The sequence below is a fragment of the Acipenser ruthenus genome, chromosome 9, assembly GCF_902713425.1.
Source record: "Acipenser ruthenus chromosome 9, fAciRut3.2 maternal haplotype, whole genome shotgun sequence".
NCBI classification, from domain to species: domain Eukaryota; kingdom Metazoa; phylum Chordata; class Actinopteri; order Acipenseriformes; family Acipenseridae; genus Acipenser; species Acipenser ruthenus.
Window position 1 is genome coordinate 2,116,557 of NC_081197.1, and position 12,075 is coordinate 2,128,631.

Sequence of the window (12,075 nt, forward strand, 5' to 3'; positions counted from 1 at the left end):
CAGCACTCTGGTCATAAGGCTAACGGATCGAGTTCAGTAAAAAGGCCAGACGATTCACTGCTATTTTATTTACATTCGTTTTATGTGGCCAGTAGCTGGGGGATCATCTCAAATACAGCACAGCGTGTACCTGACTCGTCAAGGGGCTGGTGGGTGAGTCTGATGAGCTTGAATTGATACACTTCCTCTAATGCACTGGCTTTCATGATCTTTGCTGTGCTATAAATAACTGATCTATAAAGGACTGGAAGGGCCAGAAGTGAAACATCTTCAGCAAACCCCAGCTACATGAAAACATGGGCAAAACCAGCCCTGATTCGGCAGTGCTAGAGATCTCTTGCCCCACATTGGTGTCCTAACAGGGGCTGTCGCTCACAGTAAATCATGGCTGGTTTGGTTTGCCTCTTGGTGAAGGGAAAGAGCCGTCATACTTTTAACAGACCCGCTCCCATCCACAGCCCCAGGGCCATCCCTGTGAGCGAGATAGCCATGCACAATGGTTTGTTACTGGCTCTGAAGGGGAGCGCTTACTGCATGTAAAAACCATGCATATGTAGAAATATTAAGTGCCAAACAAAGCTTTACAATCAATTGTATTTCCTCGTATTTGCATTATTAGCCTGTAAACCATTTCAAATGAAAGCTTTGAAAACTAAGCAAAATGTCAGCAGAAATGATAAGGCATGCATTTTTATTTGAAAAGAAGTCATTCCAGAGGTAGAAGGTCATTCTTAACACATGCTTTTGTGCAGCGATGAATTCCCCCAGCGCCGCTTCATGTGCTCACACATCGGCAGCGGAACGGATTGCTGTCCTCTGATCTGCTTCAACTTGAATACTTTGATATTTTTCTCCACGTTTGAATGGTCTGGCCAATTTCAAGGGTCTTTTCATGTAAATGACCTGCGCTGACACTGAATGCATAAACTGCTGAGTACCCCCCCCCCTCCCCCCCGACAATCACACGCCCCTCGCAGTATAATCTATGAGAACAGCAGTGAAGAAAGTGAGTTCAACCAAGTAAGAAAGGGTGCCTCTACAAATGGAGCACTGAGAAAGAAAACCAGTGCATGGAGGCTGATCAGAATCCCTGTTCTGTCAGCTGACGCACATGAGAAGTAACGGAGATATCTCAACTCAACAGTCCATAGCTGAAGAAGTGTCCACTCAATTAGTCTGTGAAATTGCATGGACCTGGAATGATACCGGTGATAGCAGTGCACAGCCCTGGTGGAGAGATTCATTGAGATATATAGTGCGCTATATTGATTAGCCACAGTGTGTTTAGGTAACTAGCTCAGGTGTGTCTTATTAAACTCCTAGTAAAACCAGGAATAGATTAAACTGTTAATGGGAGTCTTATTTCCATCCTTGTAAATGATGTTGCTATCATTGGCTTTATGCTGTTTTTAACTGGCCCTGCCAACAAGAGTGTGTGATTGGGGTGACTGTAATGCATATCAGATCTTGAGCAATCTCTAAATACATCTGCCGGGGGTACGTGCTGTCTGGGGGTTTGTTTTAATGTGGCCACACTCTCCGCACAGAGCTTGGTAACTCTGCCGGGGGTGCCCTCTGTTTGGAGATTTGTTTTAATGTGCCCACGCTCTCCGCACAGTGCTTGGTAACTCTGCCGGGGGTACATGCTGTCTGGGGGTTTGTTTTAATGTGCCCACGCTCTCCGCACAGAGCTTGGTAACTCTGCCGGGGGTGCCCTCTGTTTGGAGGTTTGTTTTAATGTGCCCATGCTCTCCGCACAGTGCTTGGTAACTCTGCCGGGGGTACCCTCTGTGTGGGGGGTTTGTTTTAATGTGCCCATGCTCTCCGCACAGTGCTTGGTAACTCTGCCGGGGGTACCCTCTGCGTGGGGGGTTTGTTTTAATGTGCCCACGCTCTCCGCACAGAGCTTGGTAACTCTGCCGGGGGTGCCCTCTGTTTGGAGGTTTGTTTTAATGTGCCCACACTCTCCGCACAGTGCTTGGTAACTCTGCCGGGGGTACCCTCTGCGTGGGGGGTTTGTTTTAATGTGCCCACGCTCTCCGCACAGTGCTTGGTAACTCTGCCGGGGGTGCCCTCTGTCTGGAGGTTTGTTTTAATGTGCCCACGCTCTCCGCACAGTGCTTGGTAACTCTGCCGGGGGTGCCCTCTGTCTGGAGGTTTGTTTTAATGTGCCCACGCTCTCCGCACAGTGCTTGGTAACTCTGCCGGGGGTACATGCTGTCTGGGGGTTTGTTTTAATGTGGCCACACTCTCCGCACAGTGCTTGGTAACTCTGCCGGGGGTGCCCTCTGTTTGGAGGTTTGTTTTAATGTGCCCATGCTCTCCGCACAGTGCTTGGTAACTCTGCCGGGGGTGCCCTCTGTCTGGAGGTTTGTTTTAATGTGCCCACGTTCTCCGCACAGTGCTTGGTAACTCTGCCGGGGGTGCCCTCTGTCTGGAGGTTTGTTTTAATGTGCCCACACTCTCCGCACAGTGCTTGGTAACTCTGCCGGGGGTGCCCTCTGTCTGGAGGTTTGTTTTAATGTGCCCACACTCTCCGCACAGTGCTTGGTAACTCTGCCGGGGGTGCCCTCTGTCTGGAGGTTTGTTTTAATGTGCCCACGCTCTCCGCACAGTGCTTGGTAACTCTGCCGGGGGTGCCCTCTGTCTGGAGGTTTGTTTTAATGTGCCCACGCTCTCCGCACAGTGCTTGGTAACTCTGCCGGGGGTACATGCTGTCTGGGGGTTTGTTTTAATGTGGCCACACTCTCCGCACAGTGCTTGGTAACTCTGCCGGGGGTACCCTCTGTGTGGGGGGTTTGTTTTAATGTGCCCACGCTCTCTGCACAGTGCTTGGTAACTCTGCCGGGGGTACCCTCTGTGTGGGGGGTTTGTTTTAATGTGCCCACGCTCTCCGCACAGTGCTTGGTAACTCTGCCGGGGGTGCCCTCTGTCTGGAGGTTTGTTTTAATGTGCCCACTCTCTCCGCACAGTGCTTGGTAACTCTGCCGGGGGTACATGCTGTCTGGGGGTTTGTTTTAATGTGGCCACACTCTCCGCACAGTGCTTGGTAACTCTGCCGGGGGTACCCTCTGTGTGGGGGGTTTGTTTTAATGTGCCCACGCTCTCCGCACAGTGCTTGGTAACTCTGCCGGGGGTACCCTCTGTGTGGGGGGTTTGTTTTAATGTGCCCACGCTCTCCGCACAGTGCTTGGTAACTCTGCCGGGGGTACCCTCTGTGTGGGGGGTTTGTTTTAATGTGCCCATGCTCTCCGCACAGTGCTTGGTAACTCTGCCGGGGGTACCCTCTGCGTGGGGGGTTTGTTTTAATGTGCCCACGCTCTCCGCACAGAGCTTGGTAACTCTGCCGGGGGTGCCCTCTGTCTGGAGGTTTGTTTTAATGTGCCCACGCTCTCCGCACAGTGCTTGGTAACTCTGCCGGGGGTGCCCTCTGTCTGGAGGTTTGTTTTAATGTGCCCACGCTCTCCGCACAGTGCTTGGTAACTCTGCCGGGGGTACATGCTGTCTGGGGGTTTGTTTTAATGTGGCCACACTCTCCGCACAGTGCTTGGTAACTCTGCCGGGGGTGCCCTCTGTTTGGAGGTTTGTTTTAATGTGCCCATGCTCTCCGCACAGTGCTTGGTAACTCTGCCGGGGGTGCCCTCTGTCTGGAGGTTTGTTTTAATGTGCCCACGTTCTCCGCACAGTGCTTGGTAACTCTGCCGGGGGTGCCCTCTGTCTGGAGGTTTGTTTTAATGTGCCCACACTCTCCGCACAGTGCTTGGTAACTCTGCCGGGGGTGCCCTCTGTCTGGAGGTTTGTTTTAATGTGCCCACACTCTCCGCACAGTGCTTGGTAACTCTGCCGGGGGTGCCCTCTGTCTGGAGGTTTGTTTTAATGTGCCCACGCTCTCCGCACAGTGCTTGGTAACTCTGCCGGGGGTGCCCTCTGTCTGGAGGTTTGTTTTAATGTGCCCACGCTCTCCGCACAGTGCTTGGTAACTCTGCCGGGGGTACATGCTGTCTGGGGGTTTGTTTTAATGTGGCCACACTCTCCGCACAGTGCTTGGTAACTCTGCCGGGGGTACCCTCTGTGTGGGGGGTTTGTTTTAATGTGCCCACGCTCTCTGCACAGTGCTTGGTAACTCTGCCGGGGGTACCCTCTGTGTGGGGGGTTTGTTTTAATGTGCCCACGCTCTCCGCACAGTGCTTGGTAACTCTGCCGGGGGTACCCTCTGTGTGGGGGGTTTGTTTTAATGTGCCCACACTCTCCGCACAGTGCTTGGTAACTCTGCCGGGGGTACATGCTGTCTGGGGGTTTGTTTTAATGTGGCCACACTCTCCGCACAGTGCTTGGTAACTCTGCCGGGGGTACCCTCTGTGTGGGGGGTTTGTTTTAATGTGCCCACGCTCTCCGCACAGTGCTTGGTAACTCTGCCGGGGGTACCCTCTGTGTGGGGGGTTTGTTTTAATGTGCCCACGCTCTCCGCACAGTGCTTGGTAACTCTGCCGGGGGTACCCTCTGTGTGGGGGGTTTGTTTTAATGTGCCCACTCTCTCCGCACAGTGCTTGGTAACTCTGCCGGGGGTACATGCTGTCTGGGGGTTTGTTTTAATGTGGCCACACTCTCCGCACAGTGCTTGGTAACTCTGCCGGGGGTACATGCTGTCTGGGGGTTTGTTTTAATGTGGCCACACTCTCCGCACAGTGCTTGGTAACTCTGCCGGGGGTGCCCTCTGTGTGGGGGGTTTGTTTTAATGTGCCCACGCTCTCCGCACAGTGCTTGGTAACTCTGCCGGGGGTACCCTCTGTGTGGGGGGTTTGTTTTAATGTGCCCACGCTCTCCGCACAGTGCTTGGTAACTCTGCCGGGGGTACATGCTGTCTGGGGGTTTGTTTTAATGTGCCCACGCTCTCCGCACAGTGCTTGGTAACTCTGCCGGGGGTACATGCTGTCTGGGGGTTTGTTTTAATGTGGCCACACTCTCCGCACAGTGCTTGGTAACTCTGCCGGGGGTACCCTCTGTGTGGGTTTTTTTTTTTTTTTTTTTTTTTTTTAATAATTTAGTCGGCGCCAATTATTTTACCCCGGTTTTCACCCCAGTTTAGCATGCCCAATTAGTATCTGTATCCCCGGATCACCGCTCGCAACCCCCCCCGCCGACTCGGGAAACGGAGGCTGGAACACGCGTCCTCCGAAACGTGCTCCTTCCAAGCTGTCATTTTTCGCACTGCAGATCCACAGCAATGCCACCAGACCTATAGTGCCGGAGGACAACACAGATCTGGCGGCTCCGCTGCAGAGCCACAGGCGCCCTATCGGCCACAGGGGTCGCTGATGCGCGGTGAGCCGTGGATTCCCCTGCCGACCTAAGCCCTCCCTACCCGGGCAGCGCTCAGCCAATTGTGCGCCGCCCCCTAGGAACTCTCGGTCACGATCAGCTGTGACATAGCCTGGACTCGAACCTGCGATCTCCAGGCTATAGGGCACATCCTGCGAGGAGCGCCTTTACTGGATGCGCCACTCGGGAGCCCATCTTGGGGGGTTTGTTTTAATGTGCCCACGCTCTCCGCACAGTGCTTGGTAACTCTGCCGGGGGTACATGCTGTCTGGGGGTTTGTTTTAATGTGCCCACGCTCTCCGCACAGTGCTTGGTAACTCTGCTGCACTGTTTGTGGTTACTCTCACTGCTGGCAAGGTGCTTGGTTTATTATACCCATTACATGTGGTCTCAATGCTCTGCTTTCGGCCACATGCACACCGATCAGCTGTCGCCTTGTGGAGCTGCTGTAACTAAACTTTAGAATGGCAATGGCATTGTCTTCACTGTTATTACATACAGGCCTAAGTCCCTTATTTTTATGCTGCTGTTTTTAACTTTGATTCAGGTGAAGCCAATTTTTCTTGTTGCCACAACCTTATGAATTCTCTTCCTGTGTTACAGGTAATTGGGGACCCCCACGGGCCCCAACAGATCCTTATGCTTGAGCTCTGTGCTGCACTTTGGAAGCAATGGGAGATCAGGTGATCTGTTTCCTGTAGCAGTGAAAGGTACTTCAAACTTATACTGCTGGTTTCACAGACCCTGATTAGTGCTAATCTTGGACAACTTAATGTAATTTTAGGCAAGGCAATCCAAGATTCAAGCTAATCAGGGTCTGTGAAACCAGTCAAATAGTGTGGTGGATGAAAGGTTGGTTTCACCAGAAATTAAAGTCTGGAAAACACAAGGATCAGCAGCCAAACACTATGGGGGTTGTTATGTGACCCTTGGACAAGTTCACCACAGTAAATCTGCACAGTATTTTGTGAGCTTTTCCCAGAGCGTTTCTATGCATTTGACATAGTTTACCATGGTGTTTTTATTTTATTTGTATATGCTTTACCATACCTTAACTCTCTGGACTGTACAATGCTGTCTATGTTTTACTATACTTTAACTATGCTTCATTACACTTTGCTATGCTTTTGCTATGGTAACCCAGTATAGACGACTCTTGTTATGTTAATGAGAGATACTGAAGACCGACTGCATGGGATTCACAATCCAGTCGTTCAATCCATCATGTCTCTTCAGTACTTTCACTGTGATCACATTCCAGCAACTGCTAGTGTTGGGATTGGAACGCTGGAGGACGTATTACGCACGTGTTTTCAAAGTCTGGTAGGGAGACTTCTATAACAGTGTTCTAAACGTCTACAATTCATTTAAATCCTGACCAAAGGGGTGTAATAAAATATATACAGTTGCACAGCAATACGTGGCCCTAAAGTTAAAGACCCCCCCCCCCCCCACCCCCCGAACCGAACCGAACCGAACCGAACCGAACCGAACCGAAAACACAAAACAATTGAACAAAGTTACATGATTCATTTCAAACGGGGTGTATTATAGGCACGTATATAGATTTTTGTATTTGAAATAGGGTTATTTCTATATTGCTCACAGACACACTCAGAAAATCAATTTCGAAACTGGCACCATCCAATAACCTTTACGTGTCTGCGATTAAATAAAAAAGAAAGACAGAAAAGAAAAGAAAGGAAACTGTCACTCACGCCTTTGGAGTCACCCTCTTGGCTCGGCTATTGGAAGACCGGACTCAACACACACGTTTAAATGCCTTGCTCCCGGCTTTCGATTGGCCGGTGATGGTGTCCATCAGCGAGCGCGCCACGCCCGCACGTCGGATTGTTTCGTGTTGGCGATGGAGACCGTGGGATAATGCAAAGCGGCGAGCGCAGGAGGATTATCTCGAAACACTCATTGACGGTAAGGTTATTTCACATGTTTTTGCATTCTACAAATACTTTGTATGTATATTTGTATATCTTTCTCCACAAGACTGTGTACGTGTTAGCTTACAGCAAGTCACGTGGTTCCTACTAGGCTTCAATACATTCCCTATATAAATTAACTTCAGTCCGATCCGCTATTTATTTAGCACGTCAGTAGGGTTTTTTTTTTTTTTTTTTTTTTTAAACGAGGTCCCATAAACGCACACACATACTGTTTTTGATTTTGCTTTGTTTTTTTAGCATTATTGATAACAACGTTTTGTGTCTTAATCCTTAATGTTTTATTCCGTGCAGCGCCAGTCAGTGTTATTGACTGCATCCCATGCGCTCGCTGCATTGTCTCGTACAGAATTCATCAAGGAAACAAAGTTGAGTAGGCGACTACATGTTTTACTGTGTGGAAAGCGACAAAACACTTCACTCCGATATATGTATAAATGACTACCTGTTTAATTTAAGATTGATTGCTACAGAGCTCCTGTCTTTGGTTTGCGTATTAATAATTAATAGCCCTGATACATTATATATATATATATAATATATTGTAATGCACATACAGTATAAACTCGTGCTAGCTACTACGACTTGTGCAGCCAATATGGTCTCCAGTCAATTTTCAATTCGACACATTGAACAACTCCGCAGCAACAGCCGCTGGTGCTGGACAGCGTGAATTTGGGAGACGATACAGTAACTCGGGGTGCGTTTAATGTTTGTTTCGGACCGAAACGCCTTTAAATTCTGAAGTACCAAGGACCCCCTCCCCGAGCCCCCCGATATTGCGAGCACTGGCCTGGAGTTAAAAAGTAACACAAGTAAATAACCTGTTCATTTATACAGGACATGTGGTCATGGCTATTCAAATGTTTGTCTTAGGTTTGTTTTGTGTCAATCTTTCTGCACAACATTGCGTCTGTATTACCGGTAAATTGTTGCGTATGCAGTGAGTTCACTGCGGTAAACTCTAACGGAGTGACTGGAACCGATAGCATTTATTGGGGGGAATTTTATTTCTGCCAGTAGAAAACTCGTAAAAGACTCCAGCCAGCCATTTAATACCAGATAGATATGTATATTCTGTTGGCCTTTAGAGAAAGGGGAATGAGTAGTTTTATATTAAGAATGTGTTTTTTGAAAGTTATTGTGATAAAGAAAGCGGATTTCAAAAAGGGTTTTTGACGCTTGAACAGAAAAAAAACTGGTGTCTAAATTATGACAAGTAGGATTATTGTGCCTATGTGCTGGTTAATCGCTAGATCCCATCATATCAGTACATGTCCAATGTGTTTAATGGTCTGTTGTTCTACCATATAAGATTATATTGTGTAGCTGCTTATAATAGCTTTTCCCAGGCTTTCTAACTTTTCCAGCAAAAATTGCTGATCGTGGAGAGGGGAAGCATATTAGCGTTGCGCTGTGCACAGAAGCCCTTAGGTGAAGCATTGTGTCTGTCCTTACAAAGGTAACACGAAATTCTCCTGTCAGGACACTGCACTCTGATTGGCTAGCATACTGTTAATAAAACAATGAATAATCCTCTCCCTACACCGAAACCCTAACCTTAAGGTCAGTATCCTATACTGCAGTCATTGCACATCTAAAGTAGTTCATGTTTTGTAGTGAATAGCGTTTTTTTTTACTTCCTCATTGAATTCTAGTGATATTTAGAATTCCCTTTGAATTCTGAAAGGCTTTCTTCACATACAGACTGAGGTTGCTTTTCCTCTCCTCCTGATTCTCTGGATATGTATTGCGGTCCTTCACTGGCTCCCTGGTCTCACTAATTGTCTTTACTTTGGAACCTTTTGAGATTGTTTTAAATTTTTTTTTATCTTTAGCCCTTCTTTGTTCTTCATTGTTTTATTTATTTATTTTTTCAAATCTCTGAGACAATCCGATTGAAAGACTCCCTTGTAACTCAAACTGGGGGAAACTGGCCACAAATTTGATAAGGCCGTGGAGAGACAATTTGTGTTTTTCCAACCGCTAATCAAACCACAGTTTCCTGTATTCGACTTCTTTGCTACACTTGGCACAATGAACAAGGTCAACACCCTGAGACCTCTAGTCAGACTTTCCAAAAATGTCTCAAACACAGTCTTTTTTATCGTTTGAGTGCCCATCCCTACTACCCTCAAGGTCATGGCTGTAATCTTTAAAAAGTCTAACCCACCTAAACTCAGCAAAATCTAATGTAACGTTCTATTCTGACATATTCATGACATCATCCACAGAATTCTTGAACAATAACAAGTTGACTGCACTGAGTTTACTTACTTTCCACAGATGCAGACGGGCTTTTGTCTGAAACCTCATGAAATAAATTATTTTTAATCCTTTAAACCTTATGTGTACGTAAAAACAAAAAACCTTTTTCAATACAAACCTGTGGTGCACCTAGGCGATATATGGGAAGGACATCTTTTCAGAGTTTTATGTTTGAAGTCTTTTTGTTTTGTTTTTTAAGACAGCATTCCACGTTAATGGTTTAGAAGTGAAGGCTTGTTTAACTGTGATGATCAGCCTCATGAATCTTGCATTGAGTTACTGCAGCTTCTTTCAATGCAGGGAATGCTGTCATTTGTATTGTGACTCAACACTGTACTTTTAATTGCATTTGTAAAAGGAAAATGCCATTTGAAATAAATACAAAAGTAAAATTGTAATTGAAAACGATGGTTTAAATGATCAACTGTTCGCACAAGTGGCATAAAAATAGCTCTGTAGCCTGCTTCCTAACATTATTGTAACTTCCTAACATAGGGAAACCGGTCTGTCAGCTGGTTTGTTTGCATGTGTTTTACATAAATACAGGGTTGTACATCTTAACCCATTACAATGTCTGCTCTAGTGCACTAGGGTTTGAGATGTGTGCTCTAAATCACTGCAGGAAGAGCAGTAAAATAAATAAAAAATAACAAAAACTCTGGCTTTTCTGTTCCGTACCACATCATGGATCGGTATTGCGGATTGGTATAGGAGGCTTTGTGGTCCAGTGGTTAAAGAGAACGGCTTGTAACCAGGAGGTCCCCGGTTCAAATCCCACCTCAGCCACTGACTCATTGTGTGACCCTGAGCAAGTCAATTAACCTCCTTGTACTCCGTATTTCGGGTGAGACGTAATTGTAAGTGACTCTGCAGCTGATGCATAGTTCACACACCCTAGTCACCCTAAAGGCGCCTGCTAAATAAACAAATAATAATAATAATAATATTGCTGTGTTACCTGTTTGACAATGTGGGCAATAATCCCGACACTATCAGTGCACTACAGCAGACATTTTGAAAAGAGCTTTGAAACAGACTTTAAAGTTATATATGTAAAAAGTTGTCAGGATGTTAACAATGAAAAGAAAAATGACAGGTACGTTATTTAAACAGTTGTAGCAAACGCTATATTTTTCGGAATCCTGTTACTTTGTAGTTTTTTGGAATAGTTTTAACTGGCCTCTGCCTTTTATTTAAAATGTCTCTAACTATTGTAATGATAACTTACTCTAAGTAAAGGCTAAATGTAACTGTTAATTCTGTAAATATAGCCCTTCAGTGATCATAAAGCTCCATTTTCTGTGTGTTGAGCTTCATAGACGGAGTGAGATTTCACTAAATTGATTACGGGCTCGTCTAACTTGACTGTGCTCAGAATAGGATGCAGCAGTTTGTAGCCAAAACTAAGGATTTATATTTTTTTCTGAGATGCAATATTGATTTAGACTGTATCACAATACATAAATACAGCTTGTGTTCTGATTTTTTTCAAAGACAAAATAATTTGGTACTTAATGGGTTAATGATCAGCTTCCTCGTTGTGAGTAGCTCACATTAGTATTTGCAGAGGTGCACCGTATGTTGTTACAGTAACATGTAACCAATGGCATTTGGTGCTGGAGGAAGGGGTGTGTGGGAGCTGTGACGAGAATGGATCCTTTGAGAATCCTGGCTCCTGTCCACCTCATCCTGACTAAGGCGCACATCGAACTCTACACTGTGCGATTCTGCTGAGCATAACAAAAAAAACAAAACCAAAGAGCTGATCTGTCCCCTAGAGCTGGCCAGAGCCGTGGGTTGCCACGGGAATGCTGAAAGAATGCCAGGCTTTCCTGGTCCAGCAGCTGCTTGTTGATTGTGTGGCTCTGGTTTGCTGCAGTCCTGTGTGCCAGTGATTGTGCACTGCTCCTCTGGTGCTGACCAAGCAGAGCTGATTGACGTTCGCAGCTCCGCACCCTGCTCTCTGTGCTGGGGCTACAATAGCAGCTGTCCGTCACTGGTACTGTGCAGCTATCTGAAGTTTGCATGGCAATCCTCCTGTGCTTTTACAGGGTTTACACACTTCTTCATTTTATTCTACAGGTGCAAAGCCTTTTTAGTTATCTGAAAGATTCCACGACCAACAAGGTAAAGCTAATCAAAACTAGATCATCTACTGCAGGCTGATCCCATTCAGCAGCAGGTGAGATTATAAAATAATCCTGGATCCAGATCAAAAGTGAGTTTAGTAAGTGATCTACAGTAGTCAAAGGAAGATGGGTCTCCCTCTCAATGTGATTGAGTCTTTGTGTCAGTACTATTGTGTATATATGAAGCTATGGACCTCGTTTGGGTCATAAACTCAAACAACGCGCTGGGAGCTACAGTATATGATGAGACGCTCCATTCTCTCAAACAGTCCTGCAGAGAGGTGTGCATTAGCGCACAGCACACACTTGTTTTTAACAGGGGAAGCTGTTCATTAATAAACAGAGCCAGTGGAAGGAGGCTCCTGGGTGCTTCATGGAATGGGTGTGAATGGGGCTCCATG

General features: G+C 46.6%; 1 protein-coding gene across 3 annotated transcripts in view; it reads left to right on the forward strand.

Moving 5' to 3' along the window:
* Window positions 1–134: 134 nt before the first annotated feature.
* LOC131738021 (actin-binding protein WASF3-like) overlaps window positions 135–12,075 on the forward strand; it is a 34,039-nt gene continuing 22,098 nt past the window's right edge. For 2 of the 3 annotated variants that reach the window (XM_059030685.1, XM_059030687.1), the window contains exon 1: window positions 7,117–7,251. The gene's annotated coding sequence lies outside the window, so the exon portion shown is untranslated. Of the gene's footprint in view, window positions 154–7,116; window positions 7,252–12,075 lie in introns of those variants that run through there. The other variant, XM_059030686.1, reaches the window with a different exon arrangement.